Source organism: Mus musculus, chromosome 7, assembly GCF_000001635.26.
Source record: "Mus musculus strain C57BL/6J chromosome 7, GRCm38.p6 C57BL/6J".
Classification (NCBI taxonomy): Eukaryota; Metazoa; Chordata; class Mammalia; order Rodentia; family Muridae; genus Mus; species Mus musculus.
In genome coordinates, this window is record NC_000073.6 from 138,552,301 (window position 1) to 138,576,116 (window position 23,816).

The 23,816-nt window shown below is 46.1% G+C and overlaps 2 long non-coding RNA genes across 2 annotated transcripts in view; one reads left to right on the plus strand and one right to left on the minus strand.

Annotated features, from left to right (window-relative positions):
- The window catches only part of Gm30751, a 121,760-nt gene that overhangs the window by 65,642 nt on the left and 32,302 nt on the right, over window positions 1–23,816 (minus strand). The window lies entirely within an intron of this gene.
- 4930543N07Rik (RIKEN cDNA 4930543N07 gene) lies at window positions 1,942–14,694 on the plus strand. The gene is made up of 5 exons (NR_131022.1): window positions 1,942–2,119; window positions 2,918–3,027; window positions 3,973–4,177; window positions 11,372–11,653; window positions 14,353–14,694. It is a non-coding gene; the product is annotated as an RIKEN cDNA 4930543N07 gene (long non-coding RNA).

Sequence of the window (23,816 nt, forward strand, 5' to 3'; positions counted from 1 at the left end):
AATCTGCCATCCACAAGCCTGGGGCCCAAAACCTGGCTGCCTTGGGGAAAGGTTATAGAATCATTCCATATGTTCCAGGAAACAACCAATGCCTACTATCTGGGGATGCAGAGGCAAGGTAGGCACAGCAACCATGAAAGGGACATTGCAAGACTAGACAATGAAGAAAGAGATGGGGCTGTCTCCAACAAAAGCAGGCAGCATGTAGTTAAAAGGCCAGAGGTCTCTCTAAGGATGCGTTGTTTTCTGGAGCCCCATCTGGCTCAGTGTTTCCAAACAGGTATGAGAAGAAAGGGCTGACTTCTGCTGCATAAGACAAGACAGGTGGAGCTCACCACTTCTGAGCGCTCAGTCTCCTTCACTCTGGTTTGCATATCTCTTCAAAATATGTTATGAACCACTAGGTAATATGACTACACTATGTGTTTTAATATTCCCAGCACCTCAAGTTGCCAGGTTTTTTTCCCATGCATTTTTACATACATAGTAAAGTTTCTACAGTGAGTTGGAGTTCCCAGAGGCTTCTGCAGTGGAGGCAGTGAAGCAAGGTCCTTTGGATTTTCAGATACGATCAGAGCCCGGAGTTGCTGTAGCCTGGTTGACTGTCTGGGGTGCAGATCCATGTCCAGCACACTCTTTTGCTCCTCTCCTGTGTTCCATTTGTTGGTTCTTCACATATAACCCTGTTTAGCTATTCAGATGATGTGAAGTACTTCAAGAACTATAAACGTCCTCATTAAGCCAAGCAAAAGGCATTGGAGAGAAGATTATTTTCTCTAACTAAAAAACTACTATGCGTACCTATGTCAACAGGCAGTTGAAAAGAGAAAGAAAGACAGAAAGAAGGAAGGAAGGGAGGGAGGGAGGGAGGGAGGGAGGGAGGGAGGGAGGGAGGGAGGGAGGGAGGAAGGAAGGAAGGAAGGAAGGAAGGAAGGAAGGAAGGAAGGAAGGAAGGAAGGAAGGAAGGAAGAAAGGGACTCTATCTCAACCTCATGTGTAGGGACAGATTTAGCAGAGAGTCCAAGAGGTTCCTCCCAGGAGGATATGTTGATCCTGCACCTGCTGGACTGGTAGGGCAACTGGACAGCACTGGAAGGAGAGGTGCTGGTAAAATTAGAGTGGAAGCAGAGATGTTGTTGCCAGACAGTAGAGGGTGTGAGTAGGCTGTCTACTGGGGTCAGGGAGGGCTATGGGTCATAGGCTAAGGGAGAGATGGAATCAGGCGCCAATCACCATGGGGTAATCATCTTAAGATGACTTTGACAAAGTACTATGAACTGAGACTCAATCAATAGACCTGGGTTTTTCATAATGTAGAGGGGAAAGTCCCAGACCAGGGTCTGCTGCTCCTACCAGGATCCTCACTAGACACAGAGCTCATGTTCTTTGAGCCTCTTTTAACATGGTGCTGACTGCATCCAGCAGGCCTCACACTCACCACTTCACAAAGTTGATGTCCTCCTGACACTGACACCTTGAGTGTTGGGGCTTTAGCATATAAACTTGGGGACACAAGAATGTGTCCAGACCAGTCGTTCAGTCCATAGTCAGTAATTGGGGAGAGGGGGAGGAGACAAAGGAAAGGATGATATAGTGGGGCTCAAGTGGCTCACTTCTCCTGGGTGTGTTATAGAAATGGACCCGTGGGTAGTATAAAGATTCCCACATGCATTTTTAGTAACCTTGATCTCATCCATCTTGTACGCTATCCACCGGCGGCTTGCCTTATGCCTTTCCCCTCTGCAAGTAACCTTTCTGTTAGTACTGGGATGTGAGATGCTGCAAGGCATGCCTGTCATGTATGCATTCATGCATTCCCATGCCTGGTAATCATGAATTCATGTGTGACTCAGATGTGTGAGGTCTTCAGGCACCATGGACACAGGCCATGCCACAAAGTTCCTCTATTGTGACACCTCCCTGGACCACAGTGAACTCCTGGAGGCAGTCATCTTGGCACCTCAGGATACAGCAGAAGAATCAACAATAGTCTCATTGGCAGGAGCAGAGAGGATAAACCACTGTTCTACTCTTTGATACCTCATTCCCTAACAAAGAAGCAGCAGGTTGTGGTTTCTGAGAGCCCAGGCTACGTAGATGGGAATGGAAGAATGAGAAGGTCAGGGGTATGTCCAAGTCAGTCTAAGGATTTGATAGTAACAGCAGAGCCCAGACGCCTCTGTAGACCCCATTCTGGCCTTTCACCTGCCTAGCTCTTCCCTATACAGTCCTCTGTCCTCAGTGCTCTCCACACACTGACCCTTACTAACTGCGGCAACAGTTTGGGTTTGAGCCTGTGTTCTTTTCCAAGAGGGATTTCCCTGGCTCTTCAGCAGAGCCAGAGCCCCTCCCATTGTCTCTTCCAAATACCTCACTAACTTTACCTTCTCAGCAAAGGCCAGTGTTTGCTGACACTAGGGTATGTGTTCACAAGTTTGTGGCTTGAGTCCCAGCTAGCACCTCCGAAAGCCATACATGGTTATGAGGACTCTATCAGTATAAACTATGATAGGGTGGCCAAGAAGAACTCAGCAGTGTCTGAATTACCTGGGAAAAAGAAAGCTTGGCCATGATCCAGATAGCCCTGCTGTTGGCCTATGGGCTTAGCCTGAGATCTGAGCATCATTTATAGATCAACTGAAAGAGTTGGCCTTAGTACACTTTTGGAGAGTTTCCTACTGTGTGTTAATGTGTTAACGATGGCCATTTGTTTTCATGTACAACTTTAAATGTTGTTCCAGAGCAGCACTGACTCCTCTCCTGAAAATTCAGAGTTATGAAAGGCTCTCTTTCACTCAGAAACTTTACATGCTTTCGGGCTTATAGACAGATGTCACAGTCACTAAAAGACAGAGCTCACGGCACCCTTGTGAGGCAACAAGTATAGGGACTATATCTCACCTTCCTGCTGTTTCAGGGAGCCAGGGCCAAGGTGGGGACTGTGTCCAGCATATGAAGTGCTCTTCTCTGCAGCCATCCCTACTGCAAGGAGGAGTCTGACTGACTTCAGTAATCAGCCTTCAAATGGTATGTGGGCTTCTAAGTTCCCCCTTCCTCCCCAACTGATCAGACAGTTTCTCATATCCTCCTTCTGCACCCTCTCTTGAAGCATCCTCAGCTTCCTTCTTGTTCCTTGAACAAGTCACTCTGTGAACTCTGTCACTCTGTGAACTCTGTCACTCTGTGTTAAGCATGAGGCTCTGAGATGCAGAGATACATTTGTCCCAGTGCACACTGCACAAGCGTACAAACACACCCCTGGACATTCACTTCCAAAACTCAGTGTCCCCTGTCATTCTTCAGTCCTCAGGACAACAGCAAAACTTGCAGGCGAATTCATGATGCCCGAGTCAGTTTCTGTCTCCTCTGCCTGTTCCCATGCCTGGCCATCTCTCTTTAAATCTTAAATGCACGGCCAGTTCTTGGGCGGCAGGTATATTGTGGCAGTTTAGAAAGTGGCTGTGTCTGAACAAAACCGTGCACCTAACTTTCAAATGAAACTGCAAATTGAAAGCCTTCAACTTTTGATTACTAATGTGTTACTAAGAGGAAATAGATTACCAACAAGAACTCGAGTAATTGCCTTCAATAGAAGTTCACCAAAGAATGCAAGGGAAGTCTCGTCCCCTGTCGAGTCTCCCTCCCTCTTGAACTAAAAACGATTGAGTTCAAATTCAGGTGAAGATTTTAAAGCAGTTCAATTATCTCTTTAATTATTTTTCATTTAAGGTACATGTGCACTCATCAGTCCCAGTCAGAGCTTGAAATATAAAAACAGCCCCTTAAAAACTACTGCAGTGGGTTCCAGATTGTGGGAGGAGCCGAAGTCGGTGCTGTGATGCTGTGCACACGGGCCTTAGGAAAGCACCCATATTTGACATTTTACCTTGACAAGACTGACCAAATGAATGTGTTTCTTGGAATTCCAGACAGTTTTAGCATGCATGTGTGTACCTTTGTGTGTATCTCTAGGTGTGTGTTGTACATAGACAGGAAAGTCTTTGTGGAAGCCGTTACTCAGACTGCACAGGGGGCATGCTGCTTGGAGATTCAGTGGTGATCTTGCTGCTGGGACTCTGGAAGCTGGAGCACGTGTTGGAAGTAGAAGAAGACACAGGCCTGGAGAGACCTCTACGGAACGGGTAGCACTGAGTGCAGTGACGCGGTAGCTTGAGAGGTCCATCTGCATAAGTCACAGTCACAAAAGAGGCCCTTTGAGGCCACCGATGGCAGTGCCATTGCATGGGTTAGAGTCTCTGGAGCTAAGAACACTGTATCCGTTACTTTTCTATAGCTATGACAAAATGCCTTAAGCAAGGCAACTTATGGAAGAAAGAGTTTACTTTGGCTTGCAATCCCAGAGGAATGGGAGTCCTTGATGGGAAAGAGGCATGGCAGTAGGCAGGCATGGCAGTCAGGGCAGGAGGCTGAATGCTCACAGGCTCAACTGCACACATGAAGCAGAGCAAGAAGACTGGAAGCTGTGTGGTGAATTCTCAAAGCCTACCCCCCCCCCCCAGTGGTTTACTTCCTCGAGCAAGGTTGGACCTCCTCCCCAAACCACACCACCTGGGGGGACAGTGTTCAAATACATAAGCTTGTGGGGCCATTCTCACTCAAACCACCACAAACAACAAAAACCAATTCAGAGTCCCTGGTGTTCAAGCCAGTGAGATGCTGTCAGCTCCTGACATGTGCTCTGGACATAATAATCTATTATACCTCACTGGGCACATTAATAGTTAAGTAGCCTGACTCACCTAACAAATTCAAGTATCCCTGTTTTCTGTTTGCTGAGCTAAGGACATGGGTAGCTTCGATGGGTGCCAAAAAGATCATGATGGATTTACAGTGATTTCTTCAGCTGCCCAGTGTACTGAAGCCCATCACACATCCCAGGCCATCTTCCTTCTCTGAGCAATGGGCTTCTGTGATGGCCACTAGCCACACATCCAAGAACCCTAATGCCTCTTGCAGAATCTGACTCCTCTGTTGACCATGGCCACATGAACAAGACCCCAGTGGGAATGAAGACCACACAGAGGAGCCTCAGATAGCCCTTTCCTTGTTGACTGCATTTATATAAACTATGGCAACATGAGATGTCTGCATGCTCAGTCAGTCAGTGACTTACTATTAAGTGTAAGTGAAAAGAAAATACCCTGGGAAGCAACAAGTCCCAAGAATGTTGGCTGACTGAAAGTACCGAGTGAGCCATGGTGATGCGGCTGTTTGTGGTCCAGAAGCTTCAGAGGAGAGGGACTAGGCAAGGGTGTTTCTCTGAATGGGTGGAGCAGGCAAGGGTGTTTCTCTTAGTAAGTGTGTCTTCACAGTATCAGCATCTGCCCCTGCACTACAGAGGAGCAAGGACTCCAATATTCATGCAGGGATTGGAATGAAAGTACACCCAAGACCTTGGGATGCTTGGGTAGATAGATAAAGAACTTCATAGATCACATCTGCTTCCAGAGACTTCATATCAGCTTGTGACCCTGGCAGTTCCTGCAGCCTTTCTAAGGCCCCTGGCCATTGCCCTCATTTCCTGAGTTTGGGTCTCCCCTTCCATCAGCTTGGAGGCCATACCTTACTACCACAGATTGTATTCTCTGGTGGAGATCAGGAGGTTCTGTGAATCAAGCCAACTTCTCCTACACAGGGCATACTGCTCCATGGGGGAATTTAAGGTCCTGGACCTCCTTCCATGGAAATATCCAGAATAAGGTTTTTATTCTTAGTGTTATTCTAGGCTTTGCCTATAAAGAATCCCACTTCCCAGAATGCACAAAGCTCAATGGATGGAAAGAAGAAATAAGGAGGACAGAACTGGTCCTAGGTAGGGTGGAGGAGAGAAAGTTTACTGTAGATATGAGAAAGAACATAGCCAGAGGCAGAAACTACTGAGAGAGACCAGCGTGAAAATGACCCAGAGCCAGGCCATGAGAGGGTGAGGGGAGGGGAGGGAGAGGACTAAGAGGCCAAGGGGATTCAAGGGTAAAAAGGGCCAGTGTAGCCAAACCTGCTGGATTATATAGGTAGGGAACAGAATCTGGGGAAAGGGCAGCCCAGCCCCTGGGCTGGAGAGTTCAGGGTAAGGGGCTGGGTATGCCAGCCAGGAAGGCCCTGTAGGGTGGGAACTGGGGGCTGCTGGGAGAAGGCGGATACCAGGTCCACTTTGGTATGTTAGTAGGTACCTCAGTTAGCCTCTGGCCCAGGGGAGAGACCTCACACAATCATTAGTGGTCTACATCTCCTATACTCTCTGCTTCTGCTTCAAAGTTGACATCAGCAGAAAGAGCTATGCTTCTTGGTTCTTCTTTGCCTTTTCTCTTTAGATTAAGTAGCAATGACATCATAAAACTGCATCTTACTGTGACTTTCTGCCACCGCTCCCCACACTCCCCTCCACCCTGAGCATCTCTCCTTCAGCAGTCTTGGGATAGGAGTGAGCGTCTCTGTCTTTCACCAGGAGCAGTTTTGACATCTCCTTTGCCAGTATGGTATTCGATGGGCTCTAACAACCACACACTCAGAGCAGGATGGCTTCTCCCAGTCCTCTGGGCACAGCCATTTTATATCAATTATCTCGTACCCAGTGGGCTATTCTCTTCAATCGTCCCACTCCTCGGGAGATAAAATTATCAGAAAAGAAATTTAAAGCCACGGTTGAATAGGACCGTTCAGAAATGCATCAGAGTCCCTGTCTGACAGTGTCTTGCAAAATGGAAGATTTTGTAATTCATCGGCCAAGCATTCCTCGTCTCCCCATGCAAGTGAACCAAGCAGCCAGGCACAGGGATAATTATTCTAAACAGCACAGCTCTCATGGGTGCTCTTTCCAGATGACTACATAAACAGAACTTAAGTCCTGAAGGTTCTCAGGGGTGTGTAAACAAACAGTAACCGTGTCCTGTCTTTTCCAAGCAGAGCTTGGAGCACTGTCCCCAAAGTGCTGTGGGATGTTCATCCCAACATCAACCACATGAAAGCTAGTTTCAAATGGCTCAGCTTTGTCCTCACATCACGACAAAGATTAATCTCTAGACACAGGAATCACTCGGTCCACTTAGCAGCATGGATCACATGACCCTCATTTTGGTCAAGTCGGTGTAAGAAGCGCATGCATTGTTGAATCCCCTCTGCTCCCCAAACAGCAATATGCATGCAGTATGAAAAGGGAGAGAAAGGGAAAGATAGTCAGGACTCAGAAGCAAGACAAATCTTGCTTTGAGAATCAAAAACAGCACAGGTTGAGCGCTAGTCGTGGCTAAGGCCAGGGACAGGCACGAGATGGGGATGGGGCACAGCAGCTGGCATTTGGGTCCACGCGTGCCATGTTCTCCCTGTGTTGCTGAAGCTCTCGCCTCTGCTGTCTCTATGTGGTAGGGACGATGAATAGTGGGCATTCTCTTCTATGTCTTCCCACCCCCATATTAGGGATGGGTAGAGGCTTGTCAGCAGTCAGTCCTGATAGGAAAGTTAACGCCACAGGCACCATCAAGTGTATCAACCAGGGCTTGCAAGGTTCCTTACTTTGTCAAAGACCCAGGCAAGAGGGTGGTGAAGGAAGTCTCAATAGTGTGGAGGAAGCACGGCCGTGTGTTTTATCCCTCTCTACCCCATATGAACAGCACATATAATGAGTTCAAAACTCTGACCTAACCCAGCAAAGTTCAGCATGTTGGTGATATGCAAGTTAGACGGAGCAATACGCACTGCCCAAATTGTGGTGCTGATGAATTTTTCCCACTCACTGTCTCTAAAGAACACAAGGCCCAGCTTTCCCCCCTACTTCTGACCGCCACACCCTGTGTCTTAGGGTAGCTGCTCACCCTCAAGAACACAGCTGGGGCTCAGTATGGTGAAACCTCGTTCTGGAGAGCCTTCTGGGCCACATAGACCACGCAAGCTACTGTGTTATGCAGGGCTCCACTAAGGGACTGCCGTACTCTGACGCAGATGAGGAAGAAATGAGGAAAGGGCATAGAAATCCAAACTAATGTGCTTGCCCTTTAACATCCTATTTAGTCAGCAGTTTTAGAAAATGTTGGCGCAACAGAGAATATGCACAGTGCTAAAGTTGGGCCTCCCCCACAAGCACAGTGGACAGTGTGCACGCTGCCTTCTCAGCGTGTGGCACTGTGGGTGACACAGCCAGGAGCAGGTGACAAAAATCTGTACCAGCAGGCTCAGCTGTTCTTTTCTGTCCACCCCCCTCAACCCCGATTATCAGACGTCTCAGACTCAGCTTGCTACAGTTCCAGTGCCCAAGATTGTTGTCCTCTCATGGGTAGGGATAGCCCTGGCCAGGTATTCCATAAGACCTCCAAAGTTCAACTAGATACCAACATCTAAATGCATAAAATCCAAATCTGCACAATCCCTGGGTACCATATGGGCCTAAGCCCGTCACAGTCCCTGGGTGCATGTGGGTCTGGAGCCATCATGGTACCGAACACTGTGAGGATCTGTAATTCTGATAATTCCTAAGCATGCAGCTACAGCCATCGTGGATCTTGAGTAATACATGGGTCTGCAGCCACCAAGGTCTCTGGGCATCAGGCGGATCTGCAGCCATGTGATCTATGGGTACCATGAGCTCTGTAGCTACCCACCATTGTCTCTAGATATCATATAAGTTGCTGCCACAGTGCTGTGGGTGTTAAAGCCCCATGGTGTTGCCCACTAATTCTGCAAGGCTCTGAGAAACCTTTCCTCAAAGAATTCATGGCTGCTGGAAGTCTCACACCGCAGAACTCTGATCTGGATAATTTGGGGGAGCAGGCTGAGGTCCCTGAGGAAGAAAGAAGAGCAGGGTCCCAGAAATTGGAACACTCTGGTGTTCACGGCAAAGCTCTCTGACAAGGTCAGACTTGCTCTACAGTACTGTAAAAGGCATCAGTTTCTGCAGGTCTCAGGCCCAGACCTGTGTGAGGCCAGGACTCAGCTCAGTCTCTGTGAGGTCTGCTAGGGGCATCACTGCTGCAAAGACTCTCTACTTCCTCTCTTCCTAAGGCCTGGACCCCAGGCAGACCTTCCTCTGCTTGGAAGTCCTGGATCCTACCAGATCACAAGCTGTGTAGGCTCAAGTCCAGGGGATCCCTCAGACTGATGCTTCTCCCAGAGACTTTGTAAATGTGCAGTGATCAAGTCTCGCTCCATCAACAGAATAGGAGGTAGAGCAAATTCAGCAAGCGAAGGCTCCAGAGCTGGCCTAGCCTGTGTTCTTCAACAACTGATATGTGTCTCCACCCAATATCTCTGCCCATTTTCTTTTGAGGATCAGAACTTTCCACTGGAAAAAAAATTACATGCAAAACCTACCAATGTAAATGAAAGCTAAGGGATGCTTCCCTGAACAGTGGGCCCTTTTGAATGGGACAGAGTAGCTTCCTACAAGCGATGCTCCTAGAGGAGATTTAGAAGACAGATTTGACTTAAGCAGGGAAATGTCCTCTTGCTTAGAACGCTAACTCTGTCATGCTCAGTGTGTAAAACCAATTTCAGTTGACTACATAACTAATAACTCCCAGATTAAACACTCATGGAATTCATTTCTGTATTTTCACCAAGATATGCAGAGCTCTGCTCTCTTTGCAGCCCTGGGAATCCGATATTGTTAGTGCTACACTCTCTGTGGCTCTGCTTGCTGCAAGGCTCTTCTCACAGTGGCCAGGCTGTCTTCTGTCTGTCTACTGCAGTATTAGAGATTGAACCCAGAGCCTAACATAGGCTTGTGAAGTGTGCTGCCCAATATGTTACATCCCCAGATCTCTTTTTACTCTTTCTGTTTTAAAACAGAATCTCAGTAAATCGGCAAGACTCTCCTAACTGATGTTAAACTTGCAGTCTTCCTGCCTTAGCCTCCTGGGTAGCTGGGATGACAAGTCTCCATTTCCAGTGTTGACTCTAACCAATCATGTCTTGTTGACCCTTTCCTGTGAACAGGGCTAAGGATGGGGAGTCAGAGGTGGACTTTAGCTCAAGCTGCCTTTCTAGGCCTGTTGTGGAAGCTCAGACATCACTTGAATCTATGGGACAGCTGTCCATTGCTGAAGCTCCATCCTAAGGAGGCTGGCGCCAACTCCTGCCTCCCTCTTCTGCCTCTATGGAAGCTGTAGTGCTTCTTCAAGAACCCAGCTCATCAGTGATTTTCATCTACATTTGTGGAGACAAGGAGCTGGGGAGCTGACTTGTTTACTTTTTTATCTTTCAGTCTCATCTGTCTGGCCTATCAGACAAGCAATGAAGGCAACTCACATCAGCCAGGAGTACTGATGCATAAGGATTTTTTTCCAGAGGGAGGATTGCTTATTTGTCTGGTGTGTGTGTGTGTGTGTGTGTGTGTGTGTGTGTGTGTGTGTGTGTGTGTGTTTGTGAGTGTGTGTTTGTTTGTGTATTTGTGAGTGTGTGTTTGTGTGTGTGTGTTTGTGAGTGTGAGTTTGTGTGTGTGTTTGTGTGTGTGTGTGTTTGTGAGTGTGTGTGTGTTTGTGAGTGTGAGTGTGTGTGTGTTTGTGAGTGTGTGTTTGTGTGTGTGTGTTTGTGAGTGTGTGTTTGTGTGTGTGTGTTTGTGAGTGTGTGTGTGTTTGTGAGTGTGAGTTTGTGTGTGTGTTTGTGAGTGTGTGTTTGTGAGTGTGAGTGTGTGTGTGTTTGTGAGTGTGTGTTTGTGTGTGTGTTTGTGTGTGTGTGTTTGTGAGTGTGTGTGTGTTTGTGAGTGTGTGTGTGTGTTTGTGAGTGTGTGTTTGTGTGTGTGTTTGTGAGTGTGTGTTTGTGAGTGTGTGTGTGTGTGTGTGTGTGTGTGTGTGTGTGTGTTTGGCTACACATTTCACAAAAGCTGGAGGAATGGGAGAAATCAAGTGAGACCTCTGTGGTTCTTTCTTAGATTCACACACACACACACACACACACACACACACACACACACACACACACAAGAAAAATCAAGCTATGCAAATGTTAGAAGGAAGTAGTAATCTTATTTATCCAGCTGCTCATCTTACAAATGGAAAGCGCACAGAAGGTTGAGTCGTGAGCCTGAGGGGCCATCAGTAAGCTTATTGAACTAGGACTGGGAGCATATGCAAAGCCTTGCTGGTTAAGTACAACCTCACGAGTCTCTGCCTTAACAGGACTGGGTGTTAGGTTTCCCATCTCCCTTGGTTACCCTCTAATGCAGGGCCCTGCCATAATACCAAGAGCAGGACTGACCCCACCCTCTGCCCTCTGCCCTCTGCCCTTGATGTCTCCCACAGTGCTGGTGTCTGATGCCTAAGCATCCTTAGTGATGCCTTCTACATTTTTGTTTGCCATCTTCCTCACATCTTCTGCTGATAGCACACCTCACAACCTGCTTTTCTTCCTTTTTTCCCCAAAGGTGAGGTTCTGGAGGAAACAGCCCCAGCTCCACTCTCCTGCACCCCCTCTCCCAGGGTGACTATATCGTCTTGTGCCCTGGAGTCTGTCCACATGTGCAGGAGATACATGTCACATCTTCTCTGAGCTCTGCACAGCTTCTCACAGATCTACCTCAAAATGTCCTGGAGACACACAACTGAAGTGCCAAAGGAAACCTTCTGAACCATCTTCCTCCATTACTTGCTATCCATTTCACATGAAATGGTGTTGGAGTGCCTATCTTGGCTGCTCAGAGAAACAGGTACAATGACTGGCCACAAAGAACATGCCTCACCATGTAAGGCAGGGTCTCAAAAACTGTGTCACCATCCCATCCACGATTTCTTCTCCCTCATCCACCTGGTATGCTCTGACCACCCTTCCCAATGCTCTGTACCTCCAGTTCCCTGATCCACATCTGTACTATTTGGATTGCACACTCTCATTATCCCCCAGTACGTCATCCTGACTCCCCATCTTCAGCCTCCATAGACATCAAAACAACTCTCCAAAGAGACAGTAAGTTCCATATTGTGCACGAAAATCCACATGGATTTCTGCTTCCCCAAAGATAAAATCCACACACATACATGGGCACGAAGATCCGGAGTGGTTCAGCCTCTACCTGATTTCCCACTTGTCTTTAGAGCCTTCCTGCTATATGCTATGTAGCCATATAACCATGGCTAGATCCAGATCCACCTCGGGGGAGGAAGCAGGCACCTTTGTGTCTCATGGCTTTTCACATTCTACTCCTATCATGGAATATTTGCCTCTATCTTAACCATGTGTGTCCTGGGAAAATCAAGGTTTGGATGGGGTTATCTTTTGCTTTTCTATTATATACCTGCTCATGATTCATATGCAAGGGTGTGTGTGAGTGTGTGTGTGTGTGTGTGTGTGAGAGAGAGAGAGAGAGAGAGAGAGAGAGAGAGAGAGATGTTATATTTTCCAATAAGCTGCAGCTCTACTAATGTATTGGCCATTCTTATTTCCCGCTGCCCTTCTCCCATACTCCTAGCAGCCCACAGAGAGCTTGGCATATGTTCCTTGCCTGAAATTATCACTATCTGTTATTCAATGCCCCCGCCAGAGGTTTGTAATCCCTGGGTCCCTCTTCCTGGACTCCTGGGTTGAAGACTGGACGCCTGCCTTCCATAGGGGCTTTGTTCAATTCTGATCTTTTCCTGGGAGCATGCTTCCCATTTTGCTGTATGAACCTCTCTTGTGCATGAACCCTTCAAACCGTCCCACTGAAGGGTAGGAGAGATGCTTACTCTCCAGGTCAAGAAGGATGCTGCAAAAATGAATTATGAAGGGTGAGGGGAGTGCTAGATAGCTTAGGGAAAATCAACTACCACAGAACATTCTCTACAGCATATTAGAGATCAGAGATGAATACTGGAACAGGTCAAATGTATTAAGTCATTGCAGTCTGTAATCCCAGGAGCCATGATGATCTGTACTTTGTACATTCATTAGAAACAAGAACTCTAGTCCTCAGGCCATAGCTATTTTCTTGAAGTGCATGGCTCCTCCCCTCAGAGTCATCACTCACTACCATCAGCACTAAGACAGAACCCCAAGCACCCACCTTGTCTGCTTGGCTGCTGTGGGATCTGTTTGGCCAGAGTGGGAGGGCAATTATGCTGAAATTTTACATGGTAAGAAGGAATGCACTAAATAGAATAAGGGTCTCGATCCTCAAGTTTATCTGTATTGGCTTAATTCAGTCTCTGCTTGAGCAGCATCTGACCCTGGACAAGCTTACCAGCTTCTACTGCACATGCCTGGCTTCTGATGTGCAGCTCTTCAGAAAATTGGATTCCTTTCTTCCTAAATTTTTATCTCCACACCCCAAGGAAATGATTCATAAACCATGACTTTGACCGTCGTCTACCAAGGCACATTAGACATAATCTCAAACTTTGATTTGCAATCAATAAGCATCCCTTTTCTCTATCTGAAGACTGACAGGGGGCAGTAGGAATGAGAAGGGGGAACAAGCTACCACCTGACTAGTTGGGTGTGACAACGGATTCCTCTGTTTGGCTGTGTAAACAAAAAGTGTCTCCAGGAATAGAATCTGCAAGCATTGCATCCAGGTAGACTTGCAATAGAAATGTGTTTGAAAAGTAGAACTACCCTATAGGAGAATGTGCCAGCCATATGTGAGCTACCCATAGAGGCTTGATGCCCACACATAGGTCACCAGGAAAAAACAGTACAAGAAACAAGAGTGGGTCAGCTTCAGAGAGTACCTTATGTGTACTCCATGAGGAAGCTCTTTCTGTGAATCTCCTACTCAAACTGAGCACACGTCTACCAGGTAGATGCTGTCCCAAAGATGCCATAGTGGTGACCTTTGTTCAAAAGGATCACTTCATTCATGAACAGACACAGGGTTCTCTGAACACATTACTTGCCCAAACTAGCGCCTTCATTGACCAACACTCTGCCTCATTACAGTGTTGCATCAGGAAGAGGCAAGTGAGGAGCCTGTAACACAAGCTTGAGGACGTGTGTTCAGATCCCCACTCATTTGCATAAAAGCCAGATGCAGGGGCACGCATCTGTAACCTCAGTGCTGGCTAGTGTGGGCAGAACTAAGCTGATCATGGGGCTTGGTTCAACGGTGCTCCAGGTTCAATGAGAAATTCTGTGAGGAAGATATAAAAGGTTGACCTCTGATCTCCAAGGTCACATACACCCTTACCCACAAGAAAACTTACACACCAAAGAGAGAGAACAAAGAAGGAGAGAAAGGCAAACGATTAACCTATGTCCTGGATTACTCTTTTTCCCTCCTTAGATTTACCTGTTTGTCCTAAAAGTTTATAGTGTAGTAAATGTCCACCAGAATCTCCAACTTTGTATATAACAATAAATTTATAGATGAGTGATGGCTATTAAATAAACCACTGAGATCCCAGGATAAGTGTTACTTATTTATATTTCTAGGTGTTACAGTGAACACCTGCATTTTAAGAAGCATCTACAAGGATGATGGAATATTATTTCCTAAAAGATCCATAAAGCCATCTGCTGTGGAGAAGACCCATGAAAGAACCTGCAGTGCGATGGAGCTGTGCCTGTTGTGACTCCAAGAAGATTCACACGAGGACCTAGAGGATAAAATGAGATGGGACCTGCATATCTCCTTTTGGTGCCTTTCCTCTTACAGAAGGACCTTGTCTATAGAGAGGGATGGTGACACTCAGGCGTGGACCCACTGCAGTCAGGCAGCAAGTATATTGTATTAGTTTTACCTATGTTGCTGTGATAAACTACCCTGACAGAAGCAATTTAGAGGTGAAAGAGTAAATTTCGTCTACAGCTCCAGAAGGGATACAGCCATCAAGGTAGAGAAGACACAATGGCAGGAACATAAAACCACCCATCACATTGTACCTGCAACCCAGAGCAGAGAGTGAGAAGGATGTGGGGCAGGCCTGTAAAACCCAAACGCCCACCCCAGTGACATCCTGTCTCCCTCAACAGATGGCAATGGTACCACAAGGCTAGTTCAGGAAAGAGTAGCCAAGTCCCCAGGGCATGTGGTGTTGATAGAAGATAGTTCAGCCATCCCTTGTTCCACTCAGTAGATCCAAAGCTTCTTCAGGTAGGTATGGGCATGGTAGGAGCCACTTGGGGCTCAAGTCCTGCTTCCCCAGAAATAGCCAGTTGTCCCCTAGACTTCCAGATCCAAGCTCCCTAAGAAAACAGGGTGAGCCCACATCCCGTCTTGCAACAACCTAACTTAAACATTTCCCTCACTGCAGTTAGATGATTGCTCTATAAATATGTCTCCTGCAAGTGGTTCACATCCTGAGGGTTAGAGCTCAGCCTTGTCATCAGAGTGGACAGAGAACATCTGCAAGGGTTAGCAAGGGTACAAATTCTGTTTTTTTCAAAAGCCAGGGGCTTGTTTTCCTGGCTTGAAATTTCTCCTTTTCCAACGTCAATTATAACAAAGCATGTCTGTGGTTATGGGCTCGCTATGAAGGGTAATGCAATTCAAATGTTTTAAACAGACTTGGGGGAAAATGTTTTAATAAAGATCCTGGATCCCTTGGTGACTTACCCAGAAAGTGACAGCTCACTTGAGTTTGCCAATAAAGTAAATAAGGAAATAAATCTCATTGCTTCATGGTCATATCTGGGGTTTGTAGGTCAAATTCTGGCCTATGATGTCATTACCTTCTATGGTAATAAGCATGATAGTGTAGCTAGTTTCCAGAAAGTACAGTGATGCACTTTGTCTAAAGATCATAAATTGCAAACATTTTTGAGAGAAGAACATGAGATATTTTAAAATCCACATATATAATAAATTAAAATATTTGTATAGTCTCTGTACAGTGCTATATATTTCATTATGACAAAAGATTAAAAGTATGCTTTCTGGAAGACTGGATTTATTAAAGCAGGTTTAGTTAATCAAGTACAAGTCTGATTATAAACAAAACATGTTTTTATCTTTAGTTATGTTGTCATTTAATGAAAGCCTAAGATAACCTAATATTTAATATTTTCCAGTTCTGAGGATTGAACCCATGGCCTCCTGGATGCTCGGCAAGTGCCCTGTCACTGAACCATATCTCCAGATCTCTATGCATTTTTCTTTTGAGGCAGGGTTTCTCTAAGTTGCCTAAGCTATCCTTGTGTAACAACAGTTGGTCTTGAACTTGAATTCCCCCTGTATTAGCCTCCTTAGTAACATCATAGGGTCACTGTCTGGTACCACCAGACCTGTCTCTAGTCTCTAAATGAAAACTAACCACCCACTGTCAGGGGCACAGCTGTTACATGAAGGTAACCCACTCCCATGAACAGGGCTAGTATGTGAAGATGGCCCCACTGTCAGAAGCACCACTGGTATATGAGGATAGCCCACTGCCATGAACAGAACTAGTATGTGGAGATAGCCCCGGTGTCATGAGTAGAGCAAGTGTGGGAGGATGGTCCACTGTCATGAGCATAGCTAGTGTACGAAAATGGTCATAGTATCATGATCAGTGCAAGTGTGTAAGATGGCCAAAGTGTCATAAGCAGAGGTACTGGTGTGTGATGGTGGTCCATTGCCATGAAGAGGGCTAGTGTGCAAAGATGGCCCATTGTCATAAATAGAGCTGTCTCCTGAAGATGGTCCCAGTGTCATGAGCAGGGCTGGTATGTAAAGATGCTATTGATAAAGTTCTAATGGCAGTCATTGGAACTGCTTCTAACACAGATGCTTTCTATGACCATTGGGGGCAAGAACCACTGCCACCAACTAGTAAACTAGTTGCATCTTTAGACCAGGGCTTTTTAAAATTGTAGCCCACATAGTAGGCGTATTATCTGCTGACTCCTCCCAACCTTGCACTGTAGCACATTTAAACCTTTAAACATGTGGCTTCATGAGCACATTCACAATTCTCTGAAAAACATCCCATCCGTGACATAGGTATTCAAAACACTTCCTATTGGCTTTTCTTTGAAAGTGCTAAGCCTTCAGATATGTGGGCAGATGCTTGGTAGAGATTTGGGCCATGTCTCGTGCCTTACTTTAAAAATCTTACTAGGAGACAGCGTTAACAGGCCAGGCCCCTATCCTTTGCCACCTCTTACTTTTCCCATGACAAAGACCCAAGGGGCTACATGGCTATAAAATAGGAAATTCTTAACAATATTAACAAACGTTTACGATGCTCCCTTAATATCTGTCTCACAAACATGATAATTTTTTGAAACAAAATTAATAAAGTAGTGGCATTTAGATGGTATACATCTAAATCAAATTGTATATTATAAGGGCTCGCCTCCTCCTGGGTCAAATACAGACAAGAATAGAAGACTTCATATCTACTGGTCTAAGCACAGAGAGCTATGGATAGTTTAAGCTTTGTCCCCACTACCCCACAGCAGCCCCACATCATCTGGACTGGAGGCAAAGACCCATTGCGGTCTCTACTCTGCTCTCATGAATGACATCCAGAACCAAATGAAAAAACAAATCCCAAGACGTTCAAAGATATAATAAAAATCTCCTGGATCAACAGAGACGTGATATGGGGCAAATCCTCATTCACTCCCTAGAAGCCGCAGACAGAACTTAAACCAACCAGGCCATGTATGCGAAAGAATTACGATGATGTCTTGTGTCAACTTGACACAAGCGAGGGTCACCTGTGAAAAAGAAACTGCTACTGAGAAAATGTTTCCATCAGATTAGCAAGTCTGTAGAGCATTTTCTTAGTTAATAATGACGTGAGAAGGCCACTGCCACGTCTTTGGAAATATCAAAAAGGTAACTGAGCAAGCCACAGGGAGCAAGCCGCTAGGGATCATTCTATCATGGTTTCCGCTTAATCTCTTGCCTCCAGGTTCCTGACTTAAGTTCTTGCCTTTATTTGCCTAGATAATGGGTACTAACCTGTAAGATGATATTAATCATCAACACCTCAGGTTGTATATGCTTGTGGTGTTTATCACAGCAACAGAGAGAAACTAGGACAGGAATCTTCAGGAAAATGTGGGTATCACAGGTGGACAGAGAGAATGAATCCAAAAATAACTCAGTGCACACTCAGAACTGGGAAACACGAAGCTCACAGTACTTAACAAAAGTTGAGCTTTCACTAAATGAACTCAGTAGAGGAAGGGATAGTAGAAAAGCAAGAATCATCAAACAACACAGGGTCAACAGAAATCATCAAAGCTTAATTAGAGGAAAAACATTGCACACAAAAAAATTAAATAGACATGGTAACATCAGTGGGAGCAAGTGTTCAGCTAGATGCAGACACAGCTGGTCACCAATGCAAACATCTGCACAACAGACAGGACAAGGATCAGCACTCACAAACATCCAACTGTTCCACCAGCTGACAGAGCCAGAAGCAGTCAGTACACCCACAGCCCAGATCCCAGTCTGTGAGGACAGACATTTCCAACAGAAGACATCCTTGCTCTGTGGAGAATGGTTGGTTTTAGAATGGGAGCTCATATACACGGTAAGATGGGAATTCCTCATGTTGTCAAGAAGCAGGGGAGTTGTCAATCACAAAACCCACAATGTGCAAAAAAGATATAGGGATCTATTGTGAGAACTCCCAGGGGCCAAAGCTGGAGAAAAACAAGTGGCAGAGTCAACAGAATGGCATCATATTTTATCTCGGGTGTACAAGGAGTGCAAATGGAGATGAGGGATGGGTTCAATGAATAGATGACTTGAGAAAATATAGTGCCTCTGTGGACACCCAAGAGTCATATCATTCACCATCACACAGAAGTGGGCTGAGCCAGAAGCTATTCCAGCAAGTGCACCTTAAAATGGGAGATGGGTGCCCACGATGCAGACACCTGACGGGATTGTTCTATGAAGGCTACCACGTCTAGCGATAAGGCATGTGACCAGCATGTACACATCATATCTTAGGATGTGAATACTATAGGACCCCAGCAGTCTTTAGCTCAAAACATATTACCCCGATATTTCAGTATAAAGGCGCTCCTTGGATGAAACAGAATAGCTGGCCAGTCCTTAAGCCTACCGTGGCTATCCAAAGCAAGAGTTGTCTAAATGCTATCATGAGATACTGTGTGAAATACCATAGACCAAGCTGAGCACAGCATGGTGCTCTCTGTGAGATCTTAGGACCAGAAAAGGAAATTAGGTTTTTAAAAATTGAGACGATTGCCCCAATATTTGTTAATTTTGTCCGGTGTTCCAGACCAACACTAATAACTACACTAGAGATATGAGTGTGCGACTTGCAATAGATCTGCAAATCTAAAAACATTTTTTATTTCTTAGATTTTTATTTTAGTTTTATTTATGTGTGCATGTGGTGTGTGTGTGTGTGTGCACGTGCGTGCATGAGCACACATGTGTGTGCCTGTGTGTCTATGTGTGTTTATGCCACAAGTACCCACAGAGGCCAGAAGGTGGCTTGGATTTTCTGGAGGTGGAGTTAAAGGCTGCTGTGAACCACCTGATGTGTGTCTAGGCATCAAACTCCAATGCTCTGGAAGAGCAACAAGTGCTCTTAACCACCGAGTCATCTCTCCAGCCCCTTAAATTAAAGGTTTGCTTTTTAAACTTCAAAATATTGTTTGGGGGAGGAAAGGGAAAACACGGAATCAGCAACACATCAGAAATTACATGTAGTCCATTCTGCACAATTACATTTCCTAGGGGAAATGGCATCTAACTGCGTTACCGTTAAACTCAAGAAGACCAGAGATAAAGAAGAGACAAGGAGTTTTGTTTTATTTTATTTTTTTTAAGATATCAAGCAGTAGCCAGTGGAAATTTGTCAAATTTGATGAAAAAAGCAATCCACAAATTCAAGGGGCTTAATAAATGCCAACTATGATAAATTCAAATAAAATGACATTGAAGTACATCACAGTTAAACTCGTGAAAACCATAGGTAAGAAAAATCTAAAGAGCTGCAAGGGAAAAACAGATTTCATGGGCTGAAGACCAAGAAAGTCAAGGCTGATTTCTTGTGTAAAACAGAGCAGGCCAGAGGAGCATGCAGCAAAGCAGGCACATGCTAGTATAAATACCACCACACTAGAATGATGAGAACAGAGAGAGAGAGAGACAGAGACAGAGACAGAGACAGACAGAGAGACAGAGACAGAGAGACAGACAGAGACAGGGACAGACAGAGACAGACAGAGAGACAGAGAGAACTTAAAAATAATTTTTAATGATACTTTCTAGAAAATGAGAGTGAAGAGAATTTGACGCCAATAGATCCATTCTGCAGGAAAAGCAGAGGGTAACCCAGAAGGGAGTTGGACTTGCAGAAGGCACACTCCCGGGGGACCAATGAAGAGAGGGGAGTATGAGGGCCAGGCATCTTCCTTCCTCCTTAACAAGTTTGAAGACAAGTGACTGCAAACTGATAGCAGCTGTGCAATTCCTTGAAGTAATGCCCAAGGTAAGACCACCAAGGTGAGGGCAGTGGCCCCCACTAAAGGGGCCTTGACTGTGATGCTGGGTGGCTGTGTGTGATGGATGCAGGGTACTCGAGGTACAACAGTGACCAACAAGCACACAGAGGATTTACTAAAACCCAGGGAAGATACAAGATGGGGAACTACAAAAGCCATTGAATAATACCAGAGAGGATCCACAAAGGAAGCTCGCAAATGAGATGAAGGAGAGAAACTGCAATATGGCAGGCACAAAATCAACCTCCTCAGCCCACACACACTGAATGCCAATGACCTCAAAGCCCCAATTAAAACACCAACACTGTCAATCTGGATTTAAGAAAAAAAAAAAAGAAAATCTTTCAAATATATATTGCTAACAAGGCAATCAACTTAGACATAAGGGGCAAAGAGGTTAGAAGTCTTCGGGGCAGGAGTGTGGTGTAAGGGAAGGGAACGATCAGGCTGAGTGTTCAAACATCCATAGAATCTTATGGTACACAATCCTAGTAACTAAACCGCAGATCCAGAAGCAAACTGTAGGGAGAAACAGATCTGTAAACGACTGAGCACATGCGAAAGGCATAGGATCAGCCCTGTGACGGTTCTCTAGAGTAGTGCTTAAGAACAGGGCTTCTCCTTTGCTTTTTGCTGCTCTGAGAAATCACTAACTAAAAATAATTGTGGAGCATACTTCCGCTTCTATAGGTTGTAGTCCATCATCAAGGGAAGCCAAGACAGAAACCTGGAGGCAGGGACCATGGAAGAATGGTGCTTGCTGATTTGCTCTTTGCTTCGGCTCACCTAGCTTCCTTATGCTCACCCAGCACTACCTGCTCAGTGATGACACCACCCACAATGGTCCCACTCCTCCTATTCATTCTTCAATCAAGAAAATCCCCCAGAGACGTGTCCACGGGCCAATCGAATCGCAGTTTCTGCGCTAGACCAAGACGAGGCTGAGGAAGATTGCCAATTCCTACGGCTCCATCAAGAGCCTGACTTGAGCTCCTTTGTTCTCAGATCTTGTCTGGACTCCAAGAAGAGGGTCTCATATCAACCTAGAAGCCAGAAAAAAAAAAAGCAAAGGACACTTTAGGGTGCACATAGAAGTGCAACCAGTATCAGACATTGGTTAACAGCAAAAGATAGAACAGCCCTGGATATGTTGCTCAATGAGGATTCAGAGAGTTTAACTATGGTAAGAAGGTCTGATGCATTTCCTCATCACAGCATCCCCTGGGAGGCAAGGAACATGGAGACTGTAAAAAGAGGCCTCATGGGGACAGTTCTGTTGGTATGTGTAAATGGAAGTGGTTTCATCCTCCTCTCATGCAAACATCCCTAAGGAATGTGCTTCCATGGTGCTAGATGTCATCCCACTGCCTCTCATTCTTCCCCGGTCTCTGAAGCAGATCTCCTGAAAGAAGGCCTGTTATCCTGACCCCATATCCCAGAGGCCTTTCTCTAGGAAGTTGTCTCTAACCAGAGCCAAGACATGTAGACCCCCCATTCCATCAAGGGAGCTGGGTCATTACAAGGACCTGCTAAGATAAAGAGGGAGAGAAAAGACTCTTGCTCACTGTAGGCCCTGTCTAACAGCCAGGTTGAGCTCTCAAATCACCATCAGACCCCGAGGAAGCACTGGTGGCTTTCGCTGATCTCTGCCCCCGATATTTTTCCTCTTGTCTCTTGTTATTATTGCTAGAGCTTGACAGTCAGGTTAGACCCAATGCATCCACAACCTTGATCTGCGGCAGTATGCATTTCTCTTTGACCTGGCTGCTCACTTGGCAGGACTTACGTTCAGAGGAGATGCCACAGCATCCAAGATACCACCTGAGTCAGCCATCTGCCCCTTACTGAAGCCTCCATGACAGCGGTTCTGTGACAGGCCATAGAGCCATGTCCTTGCTCCACTGTCTGACCCACGGCAGGGAGAACAATGAGAAATGTGGTGGGTTCTTTGCAGAGATCAGTGTGAATAACACCCTAAAAGAGCGCAATTTCAGCCGAAGCAAGCTTCTGTGGAACGATACACAGAACGTAAAACGGCCCAGTCCACTGACACACAGGCCAGAGACAGCCTGTAAAAATAGCCACCGCATATCCTCATCCGTAAAGGGATACATGTCCTGAACTGAGGTAGGAGTCTCACGAGATGTCCAAGTGTCATGAGGACATCTCCAGTAGGGACCAACCATCAGTCCTGCCTGACACACTGATGGCCACAAAAGGACACCTCTCCAGCATCAGGACCCCAGGCTCCTTGTCTACAGAGAACAGGGCTTGGGATCCTCTCTGTTTTGTTTTCTCCCCCAGTGGAGCAGTACAGAGTAATAGCCCTGACTCCAAGCTGGTCTTTCTCCAAACCAGTGACCAAGGCAATAACTGTTCCTTTTGACAATGAAGGATGCTCCACCTTACTAGAGCTGCCCCAGACATATGCCCTCCACAACCACGGCCCTCTAAAACACACACGGCACTTAAGATCCACCTCAGAACTGCCGACAGAGCCTGTGGCCAGCCCTGTTGTCTCACACATGGACGAATGAGGCCATGGTGAGTGTCTCATGAAAACCTGTGTTGGACTACCTACCTCCCTCCTGACCTGCACTCTCTCCCTATGTGTCTCTAGCTGGGTGGTGAGCCTACTCCTATGGCCACTCATTGCTTCACCTTCTCCTGATCGTCTGATCTCTCTCCTCCTGTCTCTGGCTGGTCATTGCTTTCTGAGCTCTCTCTGCTCATTCCCATTGTGGTTTCAGAGAGAAGCTTCCAGGTGCCTTGAGATCTCTTAATTTAGGACAACTTGCATCTCAGACTCAAAGTCTCTTCAGTCAAGCACATTGGGCCTCTGGGGACCCCCCACCAGTCTCCTTTTGTGGTCATATCACTTTCCCAGTGACTCATTTGGAGTCCTTCAGCATGTTGGGGCCATGACAGTGACCTCTCTATTGGTATCCTTGACCATGCTTCTCCTACTTCTCTTTCTACCTGGCTTCATAAGGTGACATTCAAAGTGAATGTCCTGCATCTCTTTGCCCTTCCCAATCTGTCCCTGACTTCCCTGCCATCCAAAGCTCCTTTTCACTGTGCCATACCCTTCATAGCCTGTGCACAGTATTCTCTCTAAGATATTTAGGAATCATGATCCAAAGTGACCTGAGAGGCAAACTAGCCAGACACTCATGAAAGGTCCAGTTCATAAAGATCTGAGGGACAGGTCTGTCTTCCTACACAATTGGCTCACACAGTAACCGCATCTGAGAAAGAGAAGAGTCAGTTAAGTGTGTTGGAGTCCCACAGCCCATGATGCCAGGAACACAACTATGGTTACACAAGTGTGGTTTGTGATTCCCTGTAGTAGTGGGGGATGGGGTGGGGGAGTCTTGGGTAGCTCTGGTGAGGATGTTAAGACAGCACAGAATTAGATTTAGGGAGAGTCTGGGGAACAAAGGTTTGCCCTACAATGGTGTGCCAGAGCTGTT